The following is a 16,413-nucleotide window of genomic DNA, read 5'->3' as shown; positions in this document are numbered from 1 at the left end:
TACTAAAGCCCTAACCTTTCCAAGTAAGGTTTCTCTAAATCCAACAACTGGGAAGAGCCCTGGAGACTGGCCACCAGCTCCCCACCCCCAGTGTCTCCCACTCCTACCCAAGCACAGCCTCCCTATCAACATCTCCCATTGGAGTGGTACTTTTGTTATAAATGATGAACGTACATGGACACCTTATTACCCAAAGTCCACACTTTACATTAGATTCACTCTTGGTGTTGTACAGTCTATGGATTTTGACAGATGGATAATGACGTGGTTGAAAATGAGGATTGTCTGCATAAGGAGAGAATGAAATAAAATCACACATGAAAACTGGAAATTTCAAAGCAATAGAGATTTGAGGACAGGATCCCAAATCCCTGCATTTACTAGAACAGGACTTAATGGATTCCTGTTTTGTTTTGTGTCTAAAATATACACTTCTGTCCCTGACAATTGAAGTAGTCTCCACCAGATGGAAAGGACCCTAGGAGCCTGTCATACCTTCTACATCAATGGGAGTCATCTCCCCACTCATACGGTGTGCCTCGCCTCTGTTTGAAGCCTCCCTTCGTCCCCGGGTGGGCCATTTCCTCTTTGGGGACCTTTAATCATGAAAGAACTCTTTCTCATGGAGGATCCAGATCTCAGATAGTTACTGATACAGTTGGGTGGTGTATTTCTCTCATACACATGGGAGGCATTCCGTTCAATGCCTAGAAAACAGTATTTTAAAATCACAGTATGCTTTTTATTTCCTTTAAGGTACTAATATAGATATGGAAAACCTTAATTATTTATTCATTTTCATTTGAATTATTTTTCTCCTCACTATGAGATAAACTCCAGGAGGGCAGGGGATTTTATCCTGCTTGCTCTGTGCTTGAATTCCCTGGAACACAGAAAGGGTGCTCAATAAGCGTTGGTTGAATGAATGAATGGGTAAGCTCTCTGGGCATGGGGTAAGGTGAATGAAGTAGTTGGTGGGCTCAGGTCCCTGCTGAGTGATGAAACACTATCTAGCATGTACTGAGCACTTCCTAAGTGCCAGCCAGCAGTTTACCTGCGGCACATCACGAGGCAGCTGCTATTACTGTTCGCCTGTTTATTTGTAGGTGGAAGCTAAGAGAGGTCAATTCACCAAGTTTACACGGCCAGGAAGTGGCAGGACCAGGATTTGAACCCATGTCTCCTGCATATGAGTCTTTGCCCCGAAGCAGGAAGGTATTCACGCTGTGTCACAAGTCTTCCCTTGCTTATTAACTTGTTTTTAAGTTTACGAATGTTGAGAAATGAACAATTCACAAACACACACGTTATGTAGAGCACCCTACACATGGTAGCCATGCTTTATATAGACTATTGGACTCACAGAAGGAATATTTTCCGTCTGGCACACAGTAGGCATGCTTCCTGTAGATAACCCAGCACACAGTAGGTACACTTTGTGTAGATTACTTGGCACACAGTAGACAAACTACTTTGCACAGAGGAGGCTTTCTTTGTGTAGAGCACCTACCACACAGTAGGTGTGCTTTATTTGGGGAACCTGGCACACCGTGGGCACACTTTCCACAGAGCACCCCGCACAGAGTAGGTTTGCTCTATGAGGAGCACTGGCACCCAGCAGCACGAGGATGAGCTGCCAGCCCCTTCCCTTTACTCCAGGATTTGAACTCTCATCTCTCATATATGAGTTGGTGCCCTAAAACAGGAAGCTATTCATGCTATGATGCAAGTCTCCCTTGCTTATTAAGATCTTTAAGTTTTCATATTAAGAGAAATGAACAGTTCACACTGGTGGCCATCTGGCCTCTGTTTAATAAATGAAAACAATAAATTAAAAAAAGAAGAAGAAGAAAACAAGTCCCCAGAGACTTTACCTGAAGAGCAGTCATGGAATCTTCTTACCAGGAAATTAGTGGACATCACCCGGCCCTGTGTCCTCCAGCCCCTCAGTGCCCTGGGACCGTCTGCCAAGGCCCCTGGCACCCTGCTCGGAGGACACAGATTAAAAATATTATAGACTTGACTGGCATTACAGAGCCCAATGGACACACACCGGGCCCATTCTGCCAAACTCCATTGTCACAATAGTCCCTGGAAGCCAATTTCAAGTTTTGTGAGTGAAGAAGCCATGGGATTTTTCAGAGACACCTGGGGCCTCATTAAAAGTTGGCTTAAAAATTCCCACCTCCCTCTCCTGTGGAGATGAAAGAGTCCGTAAGGATCAGCTGCAGAGCCCAAGGCGGATGCGGTCTGACGCACAGCTGAGCGCTGAGGTGGAGACAGGGCCACAGGTTCACCCCTCAGGAGGACGGGTCCCCGGAGAGTTTCCCTGCTTAGTCTCAAGCTCAAACGTGGGCATTTGATTAGCATCAAGAGACAGAAGTGGGAGTGGAGGCGGCGTTCTTTTCCCCCAAGCCTCCAGATTCCCTGAGCTTTAACGGCCTAACCTCCAGCATGCCCTGTGGAGGCCCGGGCAGCAAAGCCCGAAGTGAGCACCGCACCTGGTGCTGAGCGTGGCCGCTGGGAGCGCTCTACGCTGACAGGCGCGCTCCAGGTGAAGGTCTCCCGGGCTCAGAGGGCGGCAGAGGCTTCTGCTTCCACAGCCTTGCTCACTGCTGTGTTATGTAAACGACCTCATCTATACCCCTTCTTCCCCAGGAGACTGGCAGCCCTGAGAGTGTACTGAGAGCACGCTGGACTTGCTCACCCTCACGTTCTCACAGCCTGACATCTAATAGGTGCTCAGTAAATACTTGCTGAGCAAACAAACAGATGACTCAGCACAACTTTATGGCAAGTCCGTGAACTGCAAAATCCTTCTGAAATGTGAATGGCTTTTCCTGAGTTTATCGGAAATTCCCTTTTCAGGTGTGACTGAAGTCATAGAAACCCTTGTGTGTGTATCGTAGTTAGTACCCTCTATGTAAATGAGTGTCATATCGTGTCTATAGGGATTATGGGGTAATGCCTCTGTAATCTGACCCGTCTGTCCTGTTATGCCATTGTGAGTGCCCCATTCCCTGCTTGCTGCCCAAGCCTGCTGTCACATTGGCCTTGTTCTGTACCTTGGGTGGGCAATCATCTTCCTACCTCAGGCCCTTTGCACACGCTGTTCCCTCCGCCTGATGCACCCTGTCCTCTCACTCTATCTCTAGAGCAGAAAATCTCAGCTGAAATGCCACCTTCTCCATGAAGTCCTCGCAGACCGCCCTGCTCTGTGTGGATTAGGTCACTGGGCTCTTATAGCTCTCTGTCTTCCCTTCCTCACCCTCTTAACAAATTCTGTTACTCATCAGCATCTTCCCCCCTCCACTGTAATGCCCATGGGAGCAGCTATTATGTCAGTCCTGCTCACCATTCTTTCTCAGGGGATGGGCTCAGCTGACCCATACCTGTCTGTTGAATACTTGGCAGCGGGGACTGGACTTCATCTGAACTGGAAATAAATTGTCTCGTGCACAGCCTTTTGGCACTGAGGCTGGTCATGTTTATTAAACTCACTGGTGAGGCAGGGCACTTCTGACTTTACCCAGTTGTCAAAGACCAGATCACGTGCAGCATTAGTCGTTTCCTGGATAAACCAAGGGTCTCTGCTGTGGGTGGTCTCGCCTACTTCCCTGAGGGGCAACAGAGTCACATCACCCCCCACCCCACAAGCCCTCCCCTGTGAGGGCAGCTCTCCTCCCAGGCACCTGCTCCCATCAGAAACTCCCCTCTCTCTCTCTCAGCCACAAACAGGCTTGATGCAAAATACAATGGATTTTCAGATGCAAAATGGATCAATGAGGCAATGGTTAAACAAAATGTGGTCCATCCTTATGATGGAAAACCGTTCACCTATAAAAAAGACTGATGGACCGATGCACGCCACAACCCGGATGCCCATCAAGACATCACGCAGCGTGAAGGAAACATCTCAAAGACCGCATAGTGTATGATCCCATTTATTTGAGATTTCACAGTAGGTAAACACATCAAGACAAAGAGCAGCTGCGAGGTTGCCAGCGAATGGGAGTAGGGTGGAATGGGAATGACTGTAAATGGCTTCGAGATTTCCTTCTGGGGTGGAAAAATGTCCTGAAACTAGGTAGAAGTAGGTAATGATGGTTGCGCAACATTATGAATGTACTAAACGCCACTGAATCATGCCATTTACAATGGCAAGAATGCGGAGAAGCTGGAGCGCTTCTGCACCGTTGGTGGGGTTGTGAAGTGGCATGACAGCCATGGACGGCAGCATGTGCTTGGATACACGCATCGCAGCATATCTGTGCAATGAAATATCATTCATCCTCAAAAGGAAGGAAATCCTGCCACGTGCTCAACGCGAGTGAACCTTGAGGACATTATGCCAGGCGGAATCAGCCAGTCCCCAAACAGAGAAAGCCTGCGCGATTCCCCTTATACGAGGTCTCTAACAAGGTCCCTTGCACACAGAAAGGAGGTAGAATGGCGGCTGCCCAAAGCTGGGAGAGCGGGAAAGGGAGAGTTTTTGTTTGATGGGTGCAGAGTGCCTGTTTTGCAAGATGAAAAGATGGCTGGGTATCATCACACACCAGTGCGTGTGTGCCCGGCACCACCGAGCGGCACGCTGGGGACGGTGCGGATGGCTCATTTCCAGTTCGGTGTTTTCATCAAGTACAGACACCTGCCACCACATGGGTGAGCCCCGGGAACATGCTGTGTGTGTGAAAAGAGCTGGGCATAAAACGTCTCATTTCATTAATACGGAACACCTCCAACAGGCAAATCCAGAGCGACAAGAAGCAGACGGGTGGCTGCCAGGAGCTGAGGCTGGGGGACAGACAGTGGCCGCCCATGAGGACGGGTGTCCTTCTGGGAAGGTGGATCCCCTTTCGTAACCAGAGAGAGGTGATGGCTGCACATCAGGACTGCACTATATGCCACTGGATCGCACACTCTAAGCGGTCAGTTCTACACTGTGTGAACTTGACCTCAACTATCTAAACAGCAAAATGGGCCTCCCCCAGCCCTCTGCTCTCTGCACCGTCTCCCCCCTGGTTGGGAGGCCAGCCTGATCCCAGGAAGAGGGAGGGAGGGTCTCAGAGTGCCCATGGCCAGCCCAGGCCTAAGGGAGGGGGTGCCCAACGCTTCTGGGGTGGGTGGGGCAGCCTTCCTGCTCCTGCGCGGGGCAGCCTGAGCCTCCCCCAGGTCTGCCTGAGCAGAAGCAGAGGCGCCTCAGGACAGCCCTAGGCAGGAGTGGGCGCCTCCTGTTCCTGCAGCCTGGGGCCCGGAGGCCCCGCGTCTCACACACGCCTACCCGCGACAGTCGCCCAGCTCCACAGACCTCACCCCACCTCCCACCTCCCACCTCGCCCCACACACGCAGATGCCAGGGGCTCTTCCTTACACCGCGCGCACCGCGCCGCGTTCAGATCGCGCACTGACACAGATGCAGAGATCCCGCCCGCCCTCCAGGATGGACTCGCGTCTGCAGAGTCCCGGCCACAGGCGGCCCTGCAGGTGACGCAGACCTGCACTCTCACAGTCTGGCCCGGCAGGAACGCGGGGAAGGTGATTCCGCCAGTGTCCCTGACAGGCAGCTTTCCCCTAGGATCCACGGCGACAACCACGGTGTGCACAGGGCGCGCAGGGGCTGGGGCGCTGAGACCAGCCTGGCGTGTGTTCAGAAACTGGGGGCCTCTGCTCAGGCACGGTTTGCCCCAACTTCATTCGGCCGGCTACTGCGTTCAGAGATCCACTCCCAGCACTCCTAATACCCTCAAGCCCTTACCTGCAATCACGTGCTTGCAACACCTCCTCCAGGAAGGCATCCAGGGGACAATTTCCCAAGTGTCTCCAATCTGATCTCAAATAAATGAATCTGGCAGACACAGCTGAATGTTTATGGGGCATTGACTCTGGGTGGAATCCTTTTGAAACTTTTTACTATGTGAATTTTGGGAAGGGAAAGAGCTGGAGACCATTCAGAGAGTTTGACAGCACTTTGTGGCTTTCTCTCCAAGTAACTGAATGACATCCAGTGGCCTGTCTTCCTCCCTTTTACAGGACCTCTTAAAAGTGCTATGCAGGTCCCAGTCTCCCCCTTGATGTCTCCTGCGAAGTCTGTTACATCTCAAAGTCTCCCCAGCCCCAGCCCCAGCCAGCACTGAAGATGGTGGGTATCGCATTTGGAGACTGGCTCCCTTGGAGCCCTAAAAGCTCATCAGTGGGGAAGACCTTGTTATGAAAGAAGGTGAGGCCCTAGGAGGCCAAGCCACGCCTCCAAGGCCACAGCGCCCCCTGCAGGCAGGCATGCAAGATGCAGCTGAACGGTGACCTTGGTCTGCCCTCCATCTCCAGGGTGAGGATTGCCCTCCTTCTGTGACCTTAGCCTTATACCCTGACCTCTGGCAACCCAGAAGCAGCTAAAGGGTCTTTCTCCTTTGTCCTGGTTCCACATCTTGGCTGAACATTTGTCCCTCTGATGTCCTTCCCCAGCTTGGCTTTGCCAAGGAAATTCCCTACACACCAGGTCTTTGACTGGCCCAGTGGGAGGAGCTTAGAGGAAAGTGTTGGCTGGACCCACATTCTGGGCTACCCCAGCCTCTTGCTGGCCTCTCCTTCCAGCCCACCCTCTCCAGGGCCCCAGAAGGATGATAGGTCCCAGCGCCTTTGAAGTTATTTACATTTTGGCCCCTAACTTCCCAGCTCCCTCAACCCCATTCCGGGCACTTCCCCATGCCTTTTCTCATGCTGGTCCCTCTGCCTGAGATGCCCTCCTTTGCCCTGTGTGCTGGGCACCTGGTCATTCTTCCAAGTTTAGCTCAGATGTTACCTGCCCCCTTTCCCATCTTCCCTCCCACATGGCACTGTGCATGTCCCTCATTCATTATTTTCTTCAGTGCATATTTATTGGGTATTTATTATGTGCAGGAACCATTCTCGGTGCTGAGAACACAGCTTGGAACCAGTAAGACACCATTCATGCCTTCACAAAGTCACAGTCTAGCTGGAGTCACCCACATGTAACCAGACAATGAACATCATGTGATAGGGGACCTGGGGAAGTTAGGAGTCAGAGGAGAGGCTGGCCCAGCCGGGGGGTGGGGGAAATCATGGAAGGTTTCCTGGAGGAGGTGATGTGTGGCCTAAGACCAGCTGATGGAGGCAGGTGGGGGTGAGGCGTGAGGCTTGTGATCAAGGGTGAGACAGAGTCTGACACATTCAAGAAACAAAAAATGCTCTTGTCTTATTTTAGCCAAGAGATACAAAGTGAGGGTGCTGTGTTGGAGAAGAGGAAGGAGACAGAGAGGGAATTGGAGCGGCTAACAAAAACCAGACTACACAGCCTTGTGTGTAGCAGTGAGGCTTCTGAAACTAGGGAGACATGGCTGGTTTTGAGCAGCAGGGGAAGGGTATGATCTGATTTGTTCAGCAGGATCCCTCTGGCCCTGTGTGGTGCATGGAGAGGCCAGAGCTGAGGCAGACAGCTGCACCAGGAAGGAGGCTGTGGGGTGCTAAAAAGTCTTTTAGTCCCTCAAAAATTCATGTCCACTTGGGACCTCAGAATGCAACCTCATTTGGAAAAAAGGGTCTTTGCAAATGTAATTATTAAGGATTTCAAGATGACATTGTCCTGGGTTGGGGCCCTAACTGACTCGCATCCAATAAATGGTGTTCTTATAAAAAGAGGAAATGGAGGCAGAGATGGGTGGCTGGCAGCCACCATTGACGGAGGCATGGGTAGGATTATCTGTCAGGGTTTCCAAAGGGAACCAACTCTGCCAACAATTTGATTTGAGTCGTCTGACTTCCAGGAGCAGAGAAAATAAATTTCTGTTGCTTTAAGCCACTCAGTATGTAGTCCTCTGTTCCATCAGCCTTGAAACACATACATGGGCTGAGGTTGTCCCAGGATATTGTGCTGTCACCAGGCAGGGGTCTTGGAGATGAGAGCCTAGGAAAGGGGGATGACAGTACATACTGAACTGCATTTGGCCCAAAAGCAGGCAGCCCGGGTGCTCCTGGCCCCATTGCCGGGCACTGTCTCCTCCTAGTACATCCCAGTCCCTTCTGCCTGTGGCCATCTTCTGGGAAGGTCTGGAGGCTGCGTGTGCCACTATGGGCTGACTCAGGAACACCTGATGAGTCTTCAAGTCTCCCCCAGGTCCCTGCACCTGACAGGGGCCCTGAGGGCTGCTGCCGGAGCATCTAGCATGGCTCCCCTGGGAGCCCTAGGAGCACGCCAGTGGGGAAGACCTGGTTAAAGGGAAGGTGCAGCCCCCGTCTCTCCCATCCCACTTCTGAGCCCCAATATGACTGAGGGGGGACCAGAGCTTCCTCTGCTACCCCAGTGAGCATGCTCCGCGGCTGGCAAGAGAGGTGAGCGTGCGCGCCTGGATGCCTTCCTGGAGGTGTTGCAAGCTCATGATTGCAGGTAAGGGCTTGAGGGTATTAGGAGTGCTGGGAGTGGATCTCTGAACGCAGTAGCCGGCCGAATGAAGTTGGGGCAAACCGTGCCTGAGCAGAGGCCCCCAGTTTCTGAACACACGCCAGGCTGGTCTCAGCGCCCCAGCCCCTGCGCGCCCTGTGCACACCGTGGTTGTCGCCGTGGATCCTAGGGGAAAGCTGCCTGTCAGGGACACTGGCGGAATCACCTTCCCCGCGTTCCTGCCGGGCCAGACTGTGAGAGTGCAGGTCTGCGTCACCTGCAGGGCCGCCTGTGGCCGGGACTCTGCAGACGCGAGTCCATCCTGGAGGGCGGGCGGGATCTCTGCATCTGTGTCAGTGCGCGATCTGAACGCGGCGCGGTGCGCGCGGTGTAAGGAAGAGCCCCTGGCATCTGCGTGTGTGGGGCGAGGTGGGAGGTGGGAGGTGGGGTGAGGTCTGTGGAGCTGGGCGACTGTCGCGGGTAGGCGTGTGTGAGACGCGGGGCCTCCGGGCCCCAGGCTGCAGGAACAGGAGGCGCCCACTCCTGCCTAGGGCTGTCCTGAGGCGCCTCTGCTTCTGCTCAGGCAGACCTGGGGGAGGCTCAGGCTGCCCCGCGCAGGAGCAGGAAGGCTGCCCCACCCACCCCAGAAGCGTTGGGCACCCCCTCCCTTAGGCCTGGGCTGGCCATGGGCACTCTGAGACCCTCCCTCCCTCTTCCTGGGATCAGGCTGGCCTCCCAACCAGGGGGGAGACGGTGCAGAGAGCAGAGGGCTGGGGGAGGCCCATTTTGCTGTTTAGATAGTTGAGGTCAAGTTCACACAGTGTAGAACTGACCACTTAGAGTGTGCGATCCAGTGGCATATAGTGCAGTCCTGATGTGCAGCCATCACCTCTCTCTGGTTACGAAAGGGGATCCACCTTCCCAGAAGGACACCCGTCCTCATGGGCGGCCACTGTCTGTCCCCCAGCCTCAGCTCCTGGCAGCCACCCGTCTGCTTCTTGTCGCTCTGGATTTGCCTGTTGGAGGTGTTCCGTATTAATGAAATGAGACGTTTTATGCCCAGCTCTTTTCACACACACAGCATGTTCCCGGGGCTCACCCATGTGGTGGCAGGTGTCTGTACTTGATGAAAACACCGAACTGGAAATGAGCCATCCGCACCGTCCCCAGCGTGCCGCTCGGTGGTGCCGGGCACACACGCACTGGTGTGTGATGATACCCAGCCATCTTTTCATCTTGCAAAACAGGCACTCTGCACCCATCAAACAAAAACTCTCCCTTTCCCGCTCTCCCAGCTTTGGGCAGCCGCCATTCTACCTCCTTTCTGTGTGCAAGGGACCTTGTTAGAGACCTCGTATAAGGGGAATCGCGCAGGCTTTCTCTGTTTGGGGACTGGCTGATTCCGCCTGGCATAATGTCCTCAAGGTTCACTCGTGTTGAGCACGTGGCAGGATTTCCTTCCTTTTGAGGATGAATGATATTTCATTGCACAGATATGCTGCGATGCGTGTATCCAAGCACATGCTGCCGTCCATGGCTGTCATGCCACTTCACAACCCCACCAACGGTGCAGAAGCGCTCCAGCTTCTCCGCATTCTTGCCATTGTAAATGGCACGATTCAGTGGCGTTTAGTACATTCATAATGTTGCGCAACCATCATTACCTACTTCTACCTAGTTTCAGGACATTTTTCCACCCCAAAAGGAAATCTTGAAGCCATTAACAGTCACTCCCCATTCCACCCTACTCCCATTCGCTGGCAGCCTCGCAGCTGCTGTCTGTCTTGATGTGTTTACCTACTGTGAAATCTCAAATAAATTTGATCATACACTATGTGCTCTTTGAGATGTTTCCTTCACGCTGCATGATGTCTTGATGGGCATCCGGGTTGTGGCGTGCATCGGTCCATCAGTCTTTTTTATAGGTGAACGGTTTTCCATCATAAGGATGGACCACATTTTGTTTAACCATTGCCTCATTGATCCATTTTGCATCTGAAAATCCATTGTATTTTGCATCAAGCCTGTTTGTGGCTGAGAGAGAGAGAGGGGAGTTTCTGATGGGAGCAGGTGCCTGGGAGGAGAGCTGCCCTCACAGGGGAGGGCTTGTGGGGTGGGGGGTGATGTGACTCTGTTGCCCCTCAGGGAAGGAGGCGAGACCACCCACAGCAGAGACCCTTGGTTTGCCCAGGAAATAGGAGTTTGGGGACCGGACAGTGGGGGAGAGCTTGAGGAGGGGGTGGAGTTTCAGAGAATAGATTGGGAAGTACCAGGGACAGAGGATGCAGTCAGGGCCAGATAGTGGAGTCTGTGGTGAAGCCAATCAGGGCCCCCTCCCTGTTAGGGACTCCTACACGTCAGACGACAGGACCACAGTAGCAGTAGGAGCTTAACCTGCATCATCTCATTTAAACCTCAACACGTCACTATGAACACTATTTTGCAGAGGGTCTCACCACCGGTTGGAGAGATGAAGGCACCTCTCCAGGAAGTCCTCCCACCTCAGGCTCACCAGAAACTCTGAGTTCCTTCCCACTGGGCCTCTTACCTTCTCTCCCCAACCAGGAATGGCCACCAGGATTGGAATAAACTCCAGCTCCATGTCTGAATTCATCCTCCTCGGCTTCTCCACCTTCCCTCAGCAGCTCCTGCCTGCCTTCTTCCTGCTGATCCTGCTCATGTACCTGTTCACGCTGTGGGCAACCTGCTCATCATGGGCACCGTCTGGACCAAGCGCAGCCTCCACACGCCCATGTACCTCTTCCTGTGCGCCCTCTCCAGCTCCAAGGTCCTGTACACCTTTGCCATCATCCCACGAATGTTGGGGGTCCTGCTCTCCACTCAACACTCCATCTCTTTTGTGGCCTGTGCTGGCCAGATGTTCTCCTTCTATATGTGCTGTTATACCCACCCCTTCCTGCTCATTGTCATGGGCTATGATCACTAGGTGGCCATCTGCCATCCCCTGCACAGCCATGTGCTCATGAGCCCCCGTGACTCTGCCCACCTGGTAGCCTGTTCCTGGGGCTGGTGGTGACATCAACCGCTTTCCACCTCCCCTTCTGCAGATCCAATGAGTGCCACCATTTCTTCTGCCAGGTGCCACCTCTCCTGAAGTCGGCCTGTGGAAACAATGTACCACGTGTGGCCCTAGATGTAGGCCTGCTGTGTATGTTGAACTTGTTGGGCCACTTCTCCTCGTCCTCCTCCTCTCTTACGCCTTCACTGTGGCCTCCGTCTTGAAGATCCCCTCAGCTGAAGGTTGGCACAAAGCCTTCTCCACATGTGCATCTCACCTTACTGTGGCAGTCGTGCACTATGGCTTTGCCTCGAGCACCTACCTCAGGCCCAGGGGTCCCCAGTCTCAGGAAGCCAGCAGCCTGTCGGCCGCCACCTACACAGTGCTCACATCAGCCTCACATTTCCCTGGAATTTTCCCGATGCTGCTATTATTCTGTCTTGTTTGTTATAACCTATCTTAGTGAGATAAGTGCTATCTCATCCCAGTTTTGATTTCACATTTCTCTAATATGTAATGATATTGAGCATCTTATCACATGCTTGTTGAACATTTCTGTATGTTCTTGCAGAAATGTTATTGAGATACTATAACCATTATTGAAATTGTGTTGGTTTTCTTTTTGTTGAGTTGTATTAATTCTTTATATTTTCTGGTTACAAGTTCCTTCTCAGCTATGTGATTTTTCTAATACTTTCTCAAGTTCTGAGAGTTGTCTCTTCATTCTCTTCTTGGAGTTCTTTGCAGGACAAATATTAATTCTGAGAACATCCATTTATTGATTGATTTCTTTTGTTGCTAATGCTTTTGATGTCATGTTTAAGAAACTGTTGTGTAATTCAAGGTCCCAGATATTCATACCTGTGTTGTCTTCTAAGAATTTTATGGTTTTAGCTCTTTCACTTAGGTCTTTCACCCTTTTTAAGTCAATTTTTGTATATAGTGTGAAGCAGGGGCTGAACCTCAGTTTTGACTGGGTTCAGCATAGCTGCAGTCTCCTGAAAATGACCATGGCCGTCAACTTCCGTCTGTTATCCATGCCTGCAAGCACCTAATTTTGTGAGAAAGACAGAATCATCACACGCATATATGTGGGCATATGCATCATTCAGACTGAGAAAGGAATAACATTATTTCTGGCTACTGGGCTGCTGACGTAGCAGTAGTCAAAGATAACACCCACTACATATGTATATACTATATGTTGAATCATATCCTATATTCACTCCTTTTAATGCAGCATCCCTTTATGTCTAAAAACCTGTGATGGGGAAAGAAGACAATTTATGCCTGCAAAAAGTGGCTTGGTATTTATAATTTCCCATTTCCTCTGTAATCCTAGGAATAGACTTGTTTCTGAGCTAAGCGCCAGGTAAAAGGATGGAGGGAAGAGAGAAAGAGAAAGAGAGAGAAGGGGAAGAGATTTCTCTCCATAAGCAGTAGAACAGAGAGAGGCACCAGCAAAGAGGACGGGAAGAGGTGGTAGCTGCCCTCTTAGGGCTACAGGCCCTGTTTGGTGGGGAGGGAAGGACGGGAGACAGAGAGATGGATCCTCTGGCTGCGAGTGCTGGTATCTGCAGGGACAGAGGGAGATGGTAGCTCAGATCCTGGTGAAGAAGTCCATGCAGAGAACACAGGTGTTAAGTCATTTTAAAATATGTTTGTATGCAGTGTCAGTTGTACGGCTTCTTCCCTCTCTCCTTAAAAACCTCCAGTAATGTATCACAGCCATTACTGGCCGAGCTGACTTCTTTGGTAAATGCACTGATGTTGGATCTGGCTTCAAAGCGGGCACAGGAGGCAGTGGTGTCCCCATGGGGAATCTCTGTCCTCCTATTGGCTCTCCCTGAAGCCAGGGCCAAGGAAACAAACGCAGGGGGGCGTCGTTCACGCAGCAGGTGCAAGTTCCTCGAAGAGCCTAGCTCTGGCTCCCTGGTGCAGGCGGTTAAGCCAGCGGACAGGGAAGATGCCTACGTGGGGTTTCCGACGCTCAGTTGCCAGTACCTGACCCCTCCCAGCCTCCCTCAGGAGGTCCCAGCAACTGGCCCCACAACGTCCGGCTCCCCGGCTTCTCGGCTCTCCTCTTCTTATCAGTTTCCCGTTTTGTTGCAGTATGTCAGATAACGTGGGTCTTTGTGACACTGGTACTTGGGAATTTACCTAGAGTTCCTTATGGCTTCACTTAAGATCTGTTTTGGCGACAATTCCATATTCTTAGCGTTTGTTTGTTGGTGCAGTGAATAAAAGTGCGTAGAAGTGAATAGAAACCTCTTTCCTGGAACATTTTCTTTCCTCCAAATTCTGCTTTTAGCTCTTTTACTTTTTTGAGTTTTGTTCTCTTTTCATCTATAATTTTTCCCTAATTATCCAACTTTCATTGCGGAAATTTCTATCTGGGTTGGTTGTTTGCCAAATATTAGTGGCGTGCCATCTCTCTGACATGTCATGCTCTTTCATTTCAATTCTGTGTGGATCTTCTGCCACAGTCGAACTGGAGAAACTGATGAGAAGGGATTCGGGCACAGGGTGGACTGTCTGCCCAGGCTTGTGACCACTGCTGCTTGGGGACAGGGCCTCGGGGTCTAGTGATCTCTACCCAGGAGGGCTCCCTGGAGAGGGTGTTCCCCTCGCCAAGCCATGGTGGGGGCCTCGGCAAACTGCTGCTCCTAATACTGCCTGTGCTTCACAGAGCTGCCTGTGGGTTCAACAAGATCATAAATAAGCAGCTAACGTGCTTAGCACAGGTCCTGGCACATGGTAGGGACCCAGGGTCTTTGTTCAGCCACACCTGGGTTGAGTATCCACCTGAGAGCTCATTATGGTCTCTACTCATTTTTCCAAACAGGCATGGAGAATTTAAAGAACAGCACAACACTCCAGTCTCTTTATTTTAAAAAATTTATTATGGTAAGATCACTAATAAAACATTTTGAGTGGGAGAAATCCAGTCCTGGTTGGAGTCCCGTCTTTGAAAGCACCATGCGAATCTGTGATCACTGCGCCCGAACTGCGGCATGAACTCAGCTGTCCACATGCACGTCGGGGCGAGTGGCGGCTTTTTTCTCTTCATCCAAAACCCTCCTATGTTATCCCCATGAGCTACACGCATTTCAGAAGTGGTTTTGAAACAGTGCTTCCAAAGAGAAGAAAAATAAAGAAAAAAAAATGTTGGACTGGCTTCTTAATCATTTTGAGCCCTAGTTTTCTTATCCCTGAAAGGAAGTTAATATTAATAGTTCCTAGCTGACAAGGTAGTCATGAGGATTGCATAGGATCATGCGTGTAATGTGCCTTCACAGGGCCTGGATAGAGCAAAGCCTCCAGAAGGTGAGGGTGAGGTCAGGCCCTGATGACCAGAACATGATTCTCCCTCAGTGTAGCAAGTGAATGGTTGTACCACCCTTTTAATTGGTGCAATAAATGTATTTACCTTTTTGATAATTACTGCTATTTCAAATTTAATTGTGTTACTTTAGTTAATACTTCAGCTGATTTACATATGCATATGCTTATATAAAGCTATATTTACATATACTTATATATGTATAGACATGTATATATACACACAAATACACTAAAAAGTGCATGCACTTCTAGTCACTGCACCAACGAACAAACACTAAGAACATGAAATTGTCTCTAAAAGAGATCGTAGCTGAAGTCATAAAGGAAGTCGTCTGGGTCAGTTCCCATGCCAGTGTCACAAAGACCCAGGTCACCTGACATACTGCAACAAAACGGGAAGTTAATAAGAAGAGGAAAGCCAAGCATTCCCATATATTCGTGATGTAAGTATCAGGTTGAGCATCTGACCTTGTCATAGTGACATAATATTCACTCATCTTTGGATAAGAGAAGATAATACTAAAAACTTAGTGATAGCAAAAAGTTGAAATAATACCTAAATGAAATGGTTTGTGCCCTAGATTAGAAAAAGGGTATTAGTGGGAAAACTGGAAAAGTTCCAGTAAAATCTGTAGTTTGCTGCCTAATATTCTACCAGTGTCAGTGTCCAGGGTCTGGTCGGTGTCCTGGAGTCACGTGAGAGGCTGACAGGACGTTGGGGGAGGCGACCATGAGAACTTTTGTATTATTTTTGCAACTTTTTTGTAGGTATGAAATTAATTAAAAATAAAAAGTTAAAACAAAAAGATACCTTTCAAAGTAGCACAAACATCTAGCAAGCAGCTGGGAATTAACTTAAACAAGAGCACACAAGACCTCTATGGAGAAAAATGAAACCTCTAACTAGTAGAAAACAAATAAGAATAAATAAAATAATAAGTACATGATATTTTTAAATAAATATAAATTTAAAAACTAAAGTAATAAATAAATAGATGAAATGGAAAGATAATATAATATAAAGATGTTCACTCTCCCCCAAATTTAATCTCAGTCGCAATGATGATCTCACAGACGTAGGCATCTGTCCAAACTCATCAAAACGCATATGTTAAATACATGTTGGTATTTATGTATATTTTAATAAGCTGAAAAAACCTAATAGGAGACTAATATCTAGAATGTACAAGGAATGTCCACCTGTTGGACTTTTTAAGATGATAAACTTATTCTAAACTTCCTATGAACAAATAATGATCCATAAAGGACAGAGCCAGCCTTGAAATGAAGAGCGAAAGGAGATGGTGGGAAATTGCCTTCCAAGCTGCAGGACATTCTGCAAAGTCCTGGAAATAAAGCTAAGTAAGATGAGTGCAGAGACAGACTAACAGACCAGGGGTGCAGAACGGAGACCTCAGCAATGCAGCCATTCATACAGGGCTAAGGTCACAGCACAAGCCATCTGGAAAAAGGTGAATTGCTTAGGGAGAAACATCTCTCTATACAGACAAAAACAAAAGTGGACTCCCTCCAAAGAGACAATCAAAATGAATTAATAACCTGTGAAAGGTAAAAACATAGTCAATGAAAGAAAGTGTGGTAGGTGATCTTAGAACAGGAAATGAGCTCTTCAAAGAGGAAAATAAATAAATAA

The 16,413-nt window shown here is 49.8% G+C and overlaps 1 pseudogene; it reads left to right on the top strand.

The window, feature by feature from the left end:
• Positions 1 to 10,962: 10,962 nt before the first annotated feature.
• LOC118917630 (olfactory receptor 10H2-like) lies at positions 10,963 to 11,877 on the top strand (annotated as a pseudogene).
• The last annotated feature ends 4,536 nt before the right edge of the window (positions 11,878 to 16,413 follow it).

Source organism: Manis pentadactyla, chromosome 12, assembly GCF_030020395.1.
Source record: "Manis pentadactyla isolate mManPen7 chromosome 12, mManPen7.hap1, whole genome shotgun sequence".
Lineage (NCBI taxonomy): Eukaryota > Metazoa > Chordata > Mammalia > Pholidota > Manidae > Manis > Manis pentadactyla.
Note: the sequence above shows the minus strand (reverse complement) of the source record. Positions and strands in the feature narration are given on the sequence as shown.